The sequence below is a fragment of the Leopardus geoffroyi genome, chromosome A1 (genome assembly GCF_018350155.1).
Source record: "Leopardus geoffroyi isolate Oge1 chromosome A1, O.geoffroyi_Oge1_pat1.0, whole genome shotgun sequence".
NCBI classification, from domain to species: Eukaryota; Metazoa; Chordata; class Mammalia; order Carnivora; family Felidae; genus Leopardus; species Leopardus geoffroyi.
This window is the reverse complement of record NC_059326.1, coordinates 18,125,199-18,139,123: the sequence shown is the minus strand read 5'-3', so window position 1 is coordinate 18,139,123 and position 13,925 is coordinate 18,125,199. Positions and strand designations below refer to the sequence as shown.

Genomic DNA, 13,925 nt, shown 5'->3' with positions numbered 1-13,925 from the left:
CTATGCCGACGGTTCCCAAAGCAGTGAGGAAACACCTGCTTTGTTCTTCTTTCCACTGCAGACACACTGGATGGTTCTGAGCCATGACTCACTTGGTTTAACTTGGTCCTCCCCAGAATCTCATCTTGTCTATTCTGAGACCGAGTTGAAAACTGCTAATTAAGACTGTGTCTGCAAGAAACAACCAGATAACCATTTGCGCTTAACCGTCTGTGTAATTCAAACAATCTATTTGGCTGGGGAGGGAAGAGAGGAGGCTTTTTTGTTTATTTTAGTTTTAGGTTTCGTTAATTTTACTCTAAATTAACTAGGTGTGTTTTCCGCTATTTTTCGAAACTGGATTTGCACAGAGTCCATACGCTCTACTCCCTGCATCCTTTCTCCTTCTCGCCCTTCCTGACTGTGTCGCCTTTTGTTTACAGACAAACATAAATTTCTCTTTTGCTTCTCTCATCAATTTCCACTGCCACCCACAATCATAGCTTTGTCCTGATCTTGTAGATTCTGCAGTTTGTAAACTACCGCATCCCTTGAGGTTTTCAGTGCATACCTGATGTTGACCAGATGTCTTCTTTGACTGTCCACACCTCAGAGGCATCCCGTGCCTCTGGGCTCTACTTCCACAGATTTATGTTGTCTTGCTTTATATATTCTCTTCTTTTTTGGGGGGGGAGGGTGCGGGGTGGGACAGCATAGGTTTGGGTTTTGTATTCTTTCATTTCAAGCCTCATGTACTTTAATTCTCCAGATAACTGATCTTAACTCTGGCCCAGAACGTCTTCAGATTGTTCCATTTGTCCCTTCCAAACCTCTTTCATACATGAGGCTATGAAGATACCCTGGGAGGTAAATTAGTTTCTGTTTCTTTCATTTCACAAACGGGGAGGCTGAAAGCAGAGAGAGACTGAGTATAGAGTACCAAGCTATAGGTAAGCAGTGATTCAAACACCCAGTCCTTGCTTCCAGCCGCTCTCACAGGAAAGCAGCTCTCTTCATTGTTTCTAAGTCCTTCGTGGAGCTCCAGTGACTAACAATGCAATCCACTGCTCACAATGTCTGATCGTATTCCTGATGGGAACCTTCCCTGTGTAGACCAGATTCTTCCACCTTTTGTACTGGAAGATGCTGTATCCCAAAGCCCTGGGTACCTGCAGCCTCTTCTTCAACGTATACTATTATGGTGGGACCCCATTTGGGCTCAGATAAAAGTGTTCTTCAATTGGTCTTAGATGGTTACTGTTTCATGATCTCTGACCTTCTTTCTCCCCTTCCAGTATCCCCAAGAGCCAAGAAAGCATATGATCACTTCTGCATGCCATTTCTTTATTTAACCTTCCTGCCAATCAAACACTCACAATCCGTTTCAGGTCATGACAGAAAATTTAACTGCAGCGATTAGCCACAGCTCATCAAGAGCTACAAAAACCTGCTGGAATTTTTCTCAGAAATCAATGCACTCAACTGTGACATGCTGATTGAGATAATGAGCTGCAAGATGAAAATTAAGGAATAATAGAATGGATATCTTTTTTTCCCCTCCCACTAAGAAGCAAAAGAAAAGCAAAATGAAAAAAGAGAAGGGAGAGGAAGCGAGGAACTAAAGTTGATTTTCTAAAACATTCCTCGTTTAATTTTTCCCACCTAAATCTGATTAAGCCCACTGCTGTCCAAGGCATTTGCAGATTTCCACCAGTTGTGGCTTTCAGGCTAAAGAATGTCTTTGGAAGAATGTAGCTTGAATTTGTCTTAGGCTGTGTGAGTCTTAAAAGCCACAGTGCCAACAGCTTTTCTCCAAATCCCTTTTCCTTTTACCCCACCTCTTCCAAAAGATCGACTTTAATATTAGCTTTTGTTTGGTACTGGTACCTTGTATTGGATGTCTGAGCTTTAGTTGTGAGCACGCAGACACAGCCCCCCGGTGCCCATTTGCCATTGTCACCCTGGAATTCCAGAGGCGTCTGGGCCACCTGGCCCTGCTGCCCCCCGGGGGGAAGCGCGACCTCCACCCAGGGGATCCGGTGTGGGGGAAGCCAGTTCCCACGGCTCCACATCCCAGCCGGGCTCCGACCTGCCCTCCTTCTCCTGCAGGACGGAGTGGGGGTGAGACACAAAGACTGCCTGGAGATTTTCCTTCTCTGAAGTCACAGCCCATCTCTTAGGGAGAGTGGCAATCATCACATGAGGAACTTGAGTTATGAGATAGTAAGATTGCAGTGGAGGTTTGGGGGGCTGATTCGTGGGCACATTGTACGCGTGTATGTGAGTGTGTCGGTAGGGTGTATGCTAATGAGGAAGAAATCATTTCTGATAAGTATCTCCAAAAAGTTCTTTTGCAATTCCAGAACACTCACATCCACGGCACTTTCAACCCAGAGATGACAGCCCTTTCGTAAACTTAGTTGACCCAATGGCTTATTTACGAACTTTCATCTTGATGGGTAACTTTATGTTGAGGTCTACATTAAACTCTCACGGTGTTCGTCGCACAAATAACTACATCACGCACCTCCCCAAAATAGACTATGCATGTGTCTGTGCGTAGTCTTGAAATGAGACATACATCTAAAATCATCAATATCTTGAAACTAATTAAAAATGAGATATAAACTGCTTAAACTTCATACAAAAAATAGTGTTTCCCAAGTGTCATTTAAAATACATATATAGGGGCACTTGGCTGGGTTCTGTTGGTAGAACACACGACTCTTGACCTCAGTGTCATGAGTTCAAGCCCCACTTTGGGTGTACAGATGATATTTTAAAAAATTTTAAAAATAACAAAATACACACACATGTATATAGTAAATACACATGTATAGTAAATTCATACAGATATATGTACTAAAAGAAAACATTCACATTCGTGTGCACAATTCCCCTTGTCTAATCTGGTTTTCTGTCATTTTCTTCTTTCTTTATAACTGATCCAATGAATGGTGTTACCAAAGAGACGAGGCAGCAGAGCTAAGGGGGGGAAAGTGTTAGGTTCAGCCCAGTGGGCTATGCTACCGCTCTATCCCTGATGGGGCATCTGACCTTAGCACCTCTCATTCAACTTCTGGGCCTCATTCCTATCAACAAGAGAGCCTTTGCACCTAATGTGGTAAGGAGATGATGGTAGGTAGTTCGCAGTGTTGCAAGACCTCTCCACTGAGATCCACATCTTCGTCAATGCTAAGATCTTTAACATTGCAATGACTCTGAACTTACAGTTCATTTTACAATGGATGCATCATATTTAATAGTAGCATCGTTTATTTTTTCCCTAAAACAATACGATACATAAAACAATAGTGATTCTTACAATTCATGATGTCTACATGTAATAAAATACGGTTTGGGTTAAAAGTGTTTTGGGTGAAAAGGTTTACAGTATTATTCAAAAGTCACATTCTTCTCCTTCACACAAGATGGATCATGGGAGTAATCTTCCTGACCTGTTCTGAAAACCTAAAGACATTCAGCGAGTTACAAAGTACCCAGCTGAACGAGAAAGAAGGACTCAGTAAGTAAAAGGAAAAAATGTCTCTTTCTAAAAATGTCCTGCTTAGAGGGCACCTGTGTGGCTCAGTCAGTTGAGCATCTGACTCTTGATTTTGGCAGGGTCATGGGATCAAGCCCCTTGTCGGGCTCCACACTGAGCATAGAGCCTGCTTAAGATTCTTTCTCTCTGTCTCTCTCTCTTTCCCTCTCTCTCTCCCTCTCCCTTCCTCCCTCTCCCCTGTTCAGGCGTGCTCTCTTTCTCAAAAAAAAGAAAAGAAAAAAAAAAGTCAGGCTTAGAAGAGCTCATCACTTGGTTTAATCATCACTGTCCTGAAATTCTTTTTTTTTTTTTTTTCAACGTTTATTTATTTTTGGGACAGAGAGAGACAGAGCATGAACGGGGGAGGGGCAGAGAGAGAGGGAGACACCGAATCGGAAACAGGCTCCAGGCTCTGAGCCATCAGCCCAGAGCACGACGCGGGGCTCGAACTCACGGACCGCGAGATCGTGACCTGGCTGAAGTCGGACGCTTAACCGACTGCGCCACCCAGGCGCCCCACTGTCCTGAAATTCTTAATAAGTTTTACAAGGGGACTTGCATGTTCATTTTACACTGGCCTAGAAAAATTATGCAGCCTGTTCTGATGGGAAATTTATTTGGTTACAAAAAATTAAAGGCTATTTAATTCCTCTTACATTCGCCTTCTGGTCCTGGTATGGGAGTCTTTCAGTTTCTCAAAACGGGTTATGAACTTTATGAGGACTTGAATCAGAGCATTTCAGGCACACGATGTTCTGTTTTCAGAATGTATAGTGGCTCAAGCTCACACTGGAGAGCACTTACATACTGGATTTTAAAGGTCAGAAAGTCACCAAATATCGAGAACCTTCATCTTTCAAAGTAAAGGGCTTTAGGGAAAGTACTGTACTTTGTTACAATCAGAGGGAGAAATCTCTCTGAAACTTCAAGATCACTTTTCATATTATCTATGTTATATATGGTATATTATAAAGTCTTGTTTCTAAAGAATATAATTGAAAGTAGAGTTACTGTAAGAATCTATTCTGGTTATAATTTTCCTTTCTTTTCAGCCAACATCTACACCTTTTGTTGTATTTGAGACCAAGATGGTCCAAGTACGTGGACAATTCTCTCTGCTACAACCAAGGGAATTAAAGCCCCTGTTTTGAAATTTGTCATCTGGAATCAAATTTAATTCAGCAATAAATTGTGAACACGATTCTACAAAATACATACCTAAACTCATAAGTTTCTGGGTGACCCGAGGGAGGATGTTGTTGGGATGAAACGAATAGATTACTTAAAACACATGGAATTTGTAAAATCTGCACAAACATAGAAAGATTTTGTCAAAGTCTATGACTAAATATTGTCACTTCAAAGCTTGTTTCAACATTGGGTATTCCTAAAGGTTTCAGAGGTGTGAATGGCCTGCCCCAAAGCTTTAGGAAGCAAGCGGATACGTAGACTTCCCGTAAAGGTCTCTATTGCTTTTGGAGAAACAAAGATTCAACTAGTGCCCAAGACAAAGGTAACTGTGTTAAAAAGGAAAATAATCAGTGAAATTAAAAAAGTATCAGTGCAGACAGAATACCCAAGTCCAGTCACTTCTTTTTCTTTTTTCAAGGGAAATATATCCGTGGAAGACAATGTCAAAGGCCACTCTCATGACTGTGGGCCCAAACCACAATGTAATGAATGAGTTGAATGGAAATGAGATGAATTAGACTGGATTACTCCTTTTGAAGATTTCCAAAAACAGATGCAGTAAGGTCTATCTTATCTCAAAGACTGAGGCACAATCTGCATAATCTTAACAGCTTAAATTTAGTGTTTTCAAAAAAAAAAAAATGGTACAAATAACACAAAAAAGGTAAGGGGTGTGGTGTAGAAGGAGGAATTTAAAATCAGGGTTCTTGAGTTCTGGTGCCTTAGTTATTTCACATTGGTTCTTTGGATGGTTCCTCTTGATTCCTCGCTGAGAATTATCTCATGATACGTGAGAACATTCCTTCCTGCCAGAGCCACGTTTCTTATGGGGGCCCATCTGGGTAACTGTCTCTAAAATAGTAGAGATCTGGTTTGCAAAGTCTAGGGTGGGTATCTAAGTTCTTCGATGCATTCTTCTCCAAAGCAGATACAAAGAGGATGTAGTCACCTTCTGCCAAAATGTTTAACAATACATATCACCACCCCCTCCCTGCTCTTTGAGTTAAAAGTTAGTCTGCCTTAGTAAATCTTCAAATCACTTTCTCTATTTTCTCTTAGGTCAACAATATCCCCAAAATGCAATATCATAACTTCAAACTTACAGAGGTAAGAGCCACTTCCATTTCTTTTACTTTCTGTAGAAGTTCTGGAGAAATTGGGGCAGGGAAAAGAAGGGCAAGAGAAAAATAATGGGAACGAGTATCTTGTGATACTCTGTGAACCGATCCTTAAAAAAATGAGTCATTTTTATAAGGCAGTCACTACTGTTATGTAAAAAAAAAAAAAATCAACATTCAAAAGCATATGATACATGTTAGTGGTAAAGCTTTATCACTTCCCTTTCTAAGGCAAGAGGAAAAAATGTTTGGGAGCCAATAATTTAGAAAATTTTATCTTAACGAATAAAAGCATCAAACATCTATTTCAGTGGTTCCCCTATAGGAGCCATTTTGCTCCACACTCTCATCCAAGTGGCCATTTGGCAATGTCTGGTGACATTGTTTATGGTCACAACTAGGGGGGCCTACTGGCATCTAGTAGGTAGAGGCCAGAGATGTTGCTAATAATTGTATAATACACAGGACCGCCCTGCACAACAAAGAACGGTCTGCTCTCAAATGCCAGTAGCACCGAGGTTGAGAAATCCTGCGCTACTCTCCTCATAGACAAACAACAACAAAAGGAAGGACTGACTCATTAGTAATCGCCTTCACAATTCCTAAAATGGGTGCTTTAACCCCAGGGGAGACATCCGCTCAGGGGCTGGTCTTATGGAGACACGGAGTCCAGTCTTTCTGATCCTCTCCTTTTCACCCTTTGTCATGTGAACTGCGCCAACTCCTAGAGACTCCAACTCCCCTAGTAATTGGACCAACTCTGCCCCCTGTCTATGATTTAAACAGCTGGAAGCTTGACTTTGACACGCAGAAATCAGAAATCCTGAAGCTCAAGAAAGCAAAAATCTGCGCAGATGCTTAAAAATAGCCTGGTTCAAAGAGTGTCAAGAGGTAGACACTCTAATCATAAACATCAGGGAGCGGATTCTAAAAACGTTCCAAGTAGAATCTGAAAATCTGACAGAAAGTCTTTTGTCGGTTTGATTTGACATGAAAGTCAGAGTTTGAGGCAGTCAAGGTTAGAGCACTGATTTGTAAGAACTCTCAACTAGAACACTGTCTTGCTTCCTCCTTCTAACCTTTAGCCACGGCCCCCATGGTGTTTTGGTTCTTTTATAGCAATTTACTATTATCATACTTCTGCCGCTATTTTTTCTTCAATTTAATGTGGGAAACTGACTTTTGTGGACATTCCTACCGTGAATATTTGCATTTTTGAACATTATCTGAATGGCACCATGTTCCTCAAACAATTGAAGTCACAGAGCCTTGCAGGTAGCAATCAGAATAATTTCATACAGATAGAAATTATTATGCTGAGCAGAAAGCCATGGTAAAAGCACTCATATATAATAGAAATCAACCATAGAAGCGCAATAAAAAGCAAATATTTGTCTAAAACAGTAAGAAGAAAAGATTAATTTAGAATTTTATCATTCTTTGGAGTCATTTGTGTTTTTCTTGTATATAAATGCATGTTTATATGTACATGAATATATACAGACACATGTGTATATACACCTTTAACACATGTATATATATATATATATATATATATATATACATATATTAAAACTTTTCAGTTATTAACTGATATTCATGTTCTTGTCATCAACAATATCAGCAAAAACCAGAGTAGTGAGCATTATAAAAATGAGTACCTAATAAGTGGTCTGGGGGTTGTCAGAAGCTGAACAATCCACTCCAGGCTTTGTTCACCATACATCTGAAAAGGAACAAGTCTCTTTTCAATGCACATGACATATTTTCATACTAAAAATTTGTTCATTAAATAATATTTTTTTCGTCTTCCCAGAACCAAAAGGAGATAGTGTAAGTAGTCAATTCTCAAGTTATTGCTACGTCTTCCTTATTCAATGTCTATAATAAAAAGATGACTCTGCCCAAAAGGAAAAGAGAAAATACATAAGGGGGAAAGAAATAGCTGTGAGAAGGGAGTGATGTCCAGTGGGACCTAATTTTAAGGGAAAGGTCACAGCATCACAGGTAGAGTTTTCTAGTATAGATTTCTAAACATCTGTATTTTACTTCAGCTTTAATTCTGGGGGGAGTAAACCACTTCTTGGAGTCTCACTTGCCTCATCTGTAAAATATGGTAAGTAATGATCTGTTAAGTTTCTTTGAAAATGCCAAAGAGCTGGGCACCAGGGTGGTTCAGTCGCTTAAGTGGCTGACTCTTGATTTTGGCTCAGGACACGATCTCACGGCTCATGAGGTCGAGCCCGGCATTGGTCTCTGGGCTCTGACAGTGCAGAGCCTGCTTGGGATTCTCTCTCTCTCTCCCTCTGCCACTACCCACTTGCACGGGCTCGGTCTCTCAAAATAAAATAAACAGTTAAAAAAAATAAGAAAATGCCAAAGAGCAATGCACATTTAGTTTCATATGTAATATGAAAGTTGTTAAAATAAAATTCTTCTGGCCGTTGCATCCTCACGAGACATACCTGTGATGAAGACTGGCCCCTTGGAGCCATCACTAAAACTGTGGTCAGCCTCCGGGAGCGTTGGTTCCATGGAAATGGCTGCTCTGTCCTCCCTTCCCTCATGAGTCTGAGTCAGGCAGTCATCAGTTAGAAAGGAAGTGACCCACACCGATGGTGCCACCACCTCAGCAGCTGCTTCAGGTTATATACTTGACGAATGATGCACACTGCTCCGAACTCTGGAAATGAGAGCAAATGGCCCTTATCTCCTCGACGGCCAAATAAAGGGGCGGTGAGAGCAGGTAATAATAATTCTGATACGCAAACCATAGCTATGGTTTATTGACTATTTAACAAGTTTCAAGCACTGGGCTGAGTTCTTCACATTGATTTTTTTTTTCCATTTAATGTTCACAAAAAAATTTATAAGGAAGCGCTTATTATTATTCTTATTTTATATATAAAGAAACAGAGGTACAAGATTATGTAACCAGAGAGTAAGCTTTGGAGGCAAAATAAGAGAGTTCCAAAAACGAGTATGAAGTTGTCCACTAACTATGAAAGATTAATGTTTCTATCTGGCATTCGGGGGAAGAAAGTAAAGAGACAGGAGAAAAGAACCAAAAGGAGAGAATATTACAGAGGCTCCACTATATTTAAAGTGTTAAAGAAATGTCAGCCTCAAACAGACAAGGGAAGAAGGGTCAGCTCTTGTAACATATCATTGTGAGTTCTCATGCACGCCTAGGTTTTCTTGGACGGACCCAATTACTAAGTCTTTGACATTGGGGAACATGTCTGGTTTTTGTTTTTGTTTTTGTTTTTAAGTTTTTTACTTATTAGAGAGAGAGAGACAGAGAGAACAAGCAGGGAGGGGCAGAGAGAAGGAAAGACAGAATCCCAAGCAGGCTCCGCGCTATCAGCACAGAGCCTGATGCAGAGCTTGAACTCACAAACTGTGAGACCGTGACCTGAGTGGAGATCAAGAGTTAGATACTTAACCAACTGTGTCACCCAGGCCCTCCATGTCTAACCCACTATGATACTAGGCACATAAATCAACTGGAGATGAATGAAGTACATTTGCAACTTGAACCCCACTTACCTTGTACGGTAGGAGAACAAGTTCAGCCCAAAGATCCTATAGGGTGTTTACAGCCCCTGGAGCTTGTCCCTTGAGGAAACAACACTGAAATTACCCTTTCTCAAATAGGTCTATGTTAGGAGCAGACTCTAGGTGAAAAGTTAGTATGAGCAAAAACTAAGGGGGGCCCTAAGGAAGGATGCTGCACCGGATAACCTATGGATAACGAGCAGTGCCAATCTGAGGATAACCAGATGGAAATGAATCGTGACACAATCTGAGAAGGACCCAAAGAGAAAGACTTGACTTAAAAGTTAATCCAAGAACCTTTTGGAAAAGTCCATGTTTTTTTTTAAAAAAATGTTTTAATGTTTATTCAATTTTGAGAGACAGAGGCAGAGCATGAGCAGGGGAGGGGCAGAGAGAGAGGGAGACACAGAATCCGAAGCAGGTGCTCCAGGCTCCGAGCTGTCAGCACAGAGCCCAACGCAGGGCTTAAACCCAAGAACCGTGAGATAATGACCTAAGCCTAACTGACTGAGCCACCCAGGCACCCTGGAAAAGTACAGTTTTCAAAAGTAACATTATATGAGCAGAAGGTTTTGGGTGCATAATGAGGGATCCACACAAAACAGCTGAGGTGGGACCAATGAAGAGATGCCAATGACACATGGAGGGGCTGAGACACCAAGATGTGGGGCTGGAAAGACAGCCGTGGAATAAGTTTGCCTGCCAAGGACCTGGGAGAGACAGAAAGCAGACATCAAGGTGACAGTAAATGCACAATTGGCTACATCACAGTTTTTGGTGACCTGAGCTAGTGTATGCTAATGGGAAAGCACTCGCATGTCCAGAAGGATAAATATCACCATTTCTAAGTTGGGGTTCAAACCACCAACTCAGGTACTCATATTGAGAGCAAACCCCCAGAAGATTAATGGGACACTTTCTACCACAAACATTGATTCACACAAGTACAACGAACAATTAGTCTCCCATTTAAGTGATATTGAAGATCGAGAATATTGGCATTTCTTGGGTCACCTGGGTGGCTCAGTTGGTTACGCGTCCCAACTCTTGATTTCGGCTCAGGTCATGATCTCGGGGTTTGTGAGATCGAGCCCCGTGTCAGACTCGGCGCTGACAGCGTGGAGCCTGCTTGGGATTCTTTCTCTCCCCCGGCTCTCTCTGCCCTTCTCCACTGGCGCTCTCTCTCTCTCTCTCTCTCTCTCTCTCTCTCTCTCTCTCTCTCAAAAATAAATAGACATGAAAAATGTAAAACTAAATAAATAAATATACAAATGAATACATAAATCAAATGGAGTCCTATCAACATAGATGATCTTTATTTTGCTGGTTCATGCTGACACCTGTGAGTGCAGGACCTCCACGGTCCTTTACTTATCGATGGGGAATCCCCAACACCTGTTCTCACCAATGTTCATTTGGGCTCCTCTGTAGGATGAACCACAGTTGTGTCTCCTGTCCCATCCAAGCCTTCTTTAGGACCACCTGTTGCCCGTGCCTCAATTCCCTAAAGCTGCATTGCTGAAGCTTCTCATCCTCGCCTCTGATCTCCACTGTTGAGCTGTTTCCCACGGAGTCTCTGAGGGCCACTGCTGTGACCGCCACCATCCATCACAGCCTCGCCCTCAGGAGCCTCTTTCAGTGCACCCCACCTGCGATGGCTGAATGTTGGTGTTTTATCCAGGTTGAAATCCTAGTCCCCATTGTGATAGGATGTGGTGGTGGGACTCTGGGGAGGTAATTAGGTCATGAGGATGGAATCCCATAATGGGATTAATGTGCTTATAAAAAGAGACACAAGGCAGTTTCCCCTCTCCCTCTCCACCATGTTAGGGCATAACAAGGAGGAGAGATCTCCCCAGGAACTGAACCTGCCCGCACCTTCATCTTGGACTTCTAGCATCTAGAATGGTGAAAACAAATCTCTGTTGTTTAGCCACCCAGTCTGTGGTACTCCTGTTATCTTCGCCAGAACAGACTAAGACACTTTCTTTTCTGCTTCCGCCCAGGTACAGCTGGCACATCAGAGCCATGTTCTCTGGGATCGTTAAAGGAAGCCACACAGAAGATCAGTGCCGGAGTGGGGAATCGCCTCTCTCCCTTGAGGAGGCCGTCTTGGTACATGAACGCAAAACTTTCATAGCAAAATTCCTCTGGTGGCTAGGGGTGGGGTAGGCAGGGAATGGACAGACACACGGACTGGTTTCACGCTGTGAGTCATGCCTGCATAATCAGTTCTGTCATACAAACGTCCACCAGGCTACATTCAGCAACCTGAGATTTCTCGAAGAATAGAAACGCATGCCTACTGGGGTCTCATAGCCATCATTAGTGTGTTTTGCTGGTTGATCTTCATTTCACCAAATCGCCATTTCCGTTTTAATGGAGAGAGGATTCCAATCCTGATTTTTTTGGAACTCTTATCCAACCACCTTACAAGCCCCAAAGTCATCGGCCACTGGGGGTGGGACGATGAGAGGTGGGAGCATCAGGGGCAAGACACATACCTAGAGTCTGGTGGACGGAAATGCTCTCTTCTGTCACAGACGGAGAGCGGCAAGGCCTGCGGGGGCTCCCCAGAGGTTATCGTCTGCAACTTCTCAAAGAACAAAAGGCACAAGACATCCTTCCTCTGGGTGGCAGGAGGTGCTGGGTAGGAAGCAGAGGCAATGGAACGCTCAGCAGGCTTCCTGTCGGGAGCCAGAAACCACTGGCCTTGGAACGCTGTAAGACCCTGTCACTTGGGCGGGGGGGGGGGGGGGGGGTAGGGGGGACAGGGGCATTAAAGTGACCTGGACGGAATTCTCCAACCTCCTCGACCCATAATACTGCCCACCTCAGACAGTTGTTTGGAAGGCTAGGACGGGACAGTGGACACCAGCCCTGGTACCATACTTACCACACATACCCTCCCTTCCTGCACTAAGCCTGTTTTAAAAGGACCTGTCTTGGGGAGGAGATACCAGGGCAGCAAAGGCATTGGGCCTGCCCTCCACTAAGTCTTCAGGAGGGGGGAGCAGGAGCGTGTGGAAATCTGGGGACGAGCGAGTGGTAGAGGCAGGTCTGCTTGGGTGGAAACACACTGGATCTGCCAGGGTGGCTGCAGGGAAGATGGGGGGAAGAGCTGAGCACACAGAGTTGGCTGGTCTCTGAGAAGGCCGGGTGCAGCCGTACACCATCCTGGGGAAAGTCCCGGATGTGTAGACACCACACCTCAGGTCTCTATTTACATGCTACCTAATTCTTTCTTTCACTTCCTCCTTCTTCTTTTGCTTAACCATGTATCCTTTCTACCCTTGTCAAAGGATGAGTTAGAAAGAATTAAGGCATGGGGGCATCTGGGTGGCTCAGTCTAGTTAAGCGTCTGACTTCGGCTCAGGTCATGATCTCCCGGTTCATGAGTTCAAGCCCCGCATTGAGCTCCGTGCTGACAGCTCAGAGCCTGGAGCCTGCTTCCGATTCTGTGTCTCCCTCTCCCTCTGCCCCTACCCCCTCAACTCATGCTCTCTCTGTCTCTCTCTCTCTCAAAAAAAAAAAAAAAAAAAAAAAAAGAATTAAGGCATGGCAAAACTCCAACCAACCTACTGGTCTAAAGGCCAGCTACTCTGTTAGAAAGGTTAACTGAGTCAGGAAGGTCACACGGTGGCCATTTTGAAAGGTGTTATTTATAAATTTCCTTCATCAATGTTTTCTCTCTCTCTTTACAGGAAAAACACAAAACAAAAACGAAGGATGGTTTTATTCCTTCCCACACAAAGCATCTGTAGCAAAGCAAAAGTAGGATTTTAAGTGACAGATTCACCCTGGGGGTTTCTCTAGAATATTTGGTTTTTGTGAACAAAACCCACTGAAGGTAAAGCACATGAAGGCTTAGATACACAAAAATTTCCAGCATCAAGGAAAAGGCACAGGCTCCTATTATCTGTGGTTATTTGTGGTATTATATAATTTATTGTACTTTTCATAAATGTGCCGGCCTTGCGAACTGTCTTCATTTCACTACAGAAGCTGCAATGAGTCATTTGCTATCTTGGCGCAGGATTTTCTTTTCGGTTCTCATATTTATGAATTTGTCCTCCTGGAAAATATCAAGGTCAATTTCTCCCATTTGTGGCAAAATGCAGAAGGTTTAACTGAAGGTGATGTTGATTATGCATGCATCCAAATATAGATCTGAGTCTTAAATATTTATTTAAAAATTGAAAACACTTAGATGGGAACACATACAAAGGCACAAAGTAAACAAAACAAAACAAAAAAATGAAATGAGATTTAAAATATGTTTTCTTAACTCACAGTGTCACGCTGTATCAAGCAGGAAGAGCCAGTCTCTGCGATGACTGGTTTTTGGCTAATAACACAGTCTAAAATGAAAATATGAAGGTAACACACGATAGCTAATGATTTAAGTTTTCAAATAGGGGTTTTTATTTAGTTGACATTTTGTTTTTCGGGGGATGTACTTTTATATTTTTAGAGAAAATAAATAGCTAACCCAACCCTAAAGCTATTTGGAAATGAAACAAAATATCAGGAGG

At 42.6% G+C, this 13,925-nt stretch overlaps 1 long non-coding RNA gene across 1 annotated transcript; it reads right to left on the bottom strand.

Annotated features, from left to right (window-relative positions):
• Window positions 1-8,225: 8,225 nt before the first annotated feature.
• LOC123596382 lies at window positions 8,226-12,787 on the bottom strand. Its single transcript, XR_006711667.1, has 2 exons — window positions 11,895-12,787; window positions 8,226-8,515 (listed from the first exon to the last, which is right to left on the bottom strand). It is a non-coding gene; the product is annotated as an uncharacterized LOC123596382 (long non-coding RNA).
• Window positions 12,788-13,925: the final 1,138 nt, after the last annotated feature.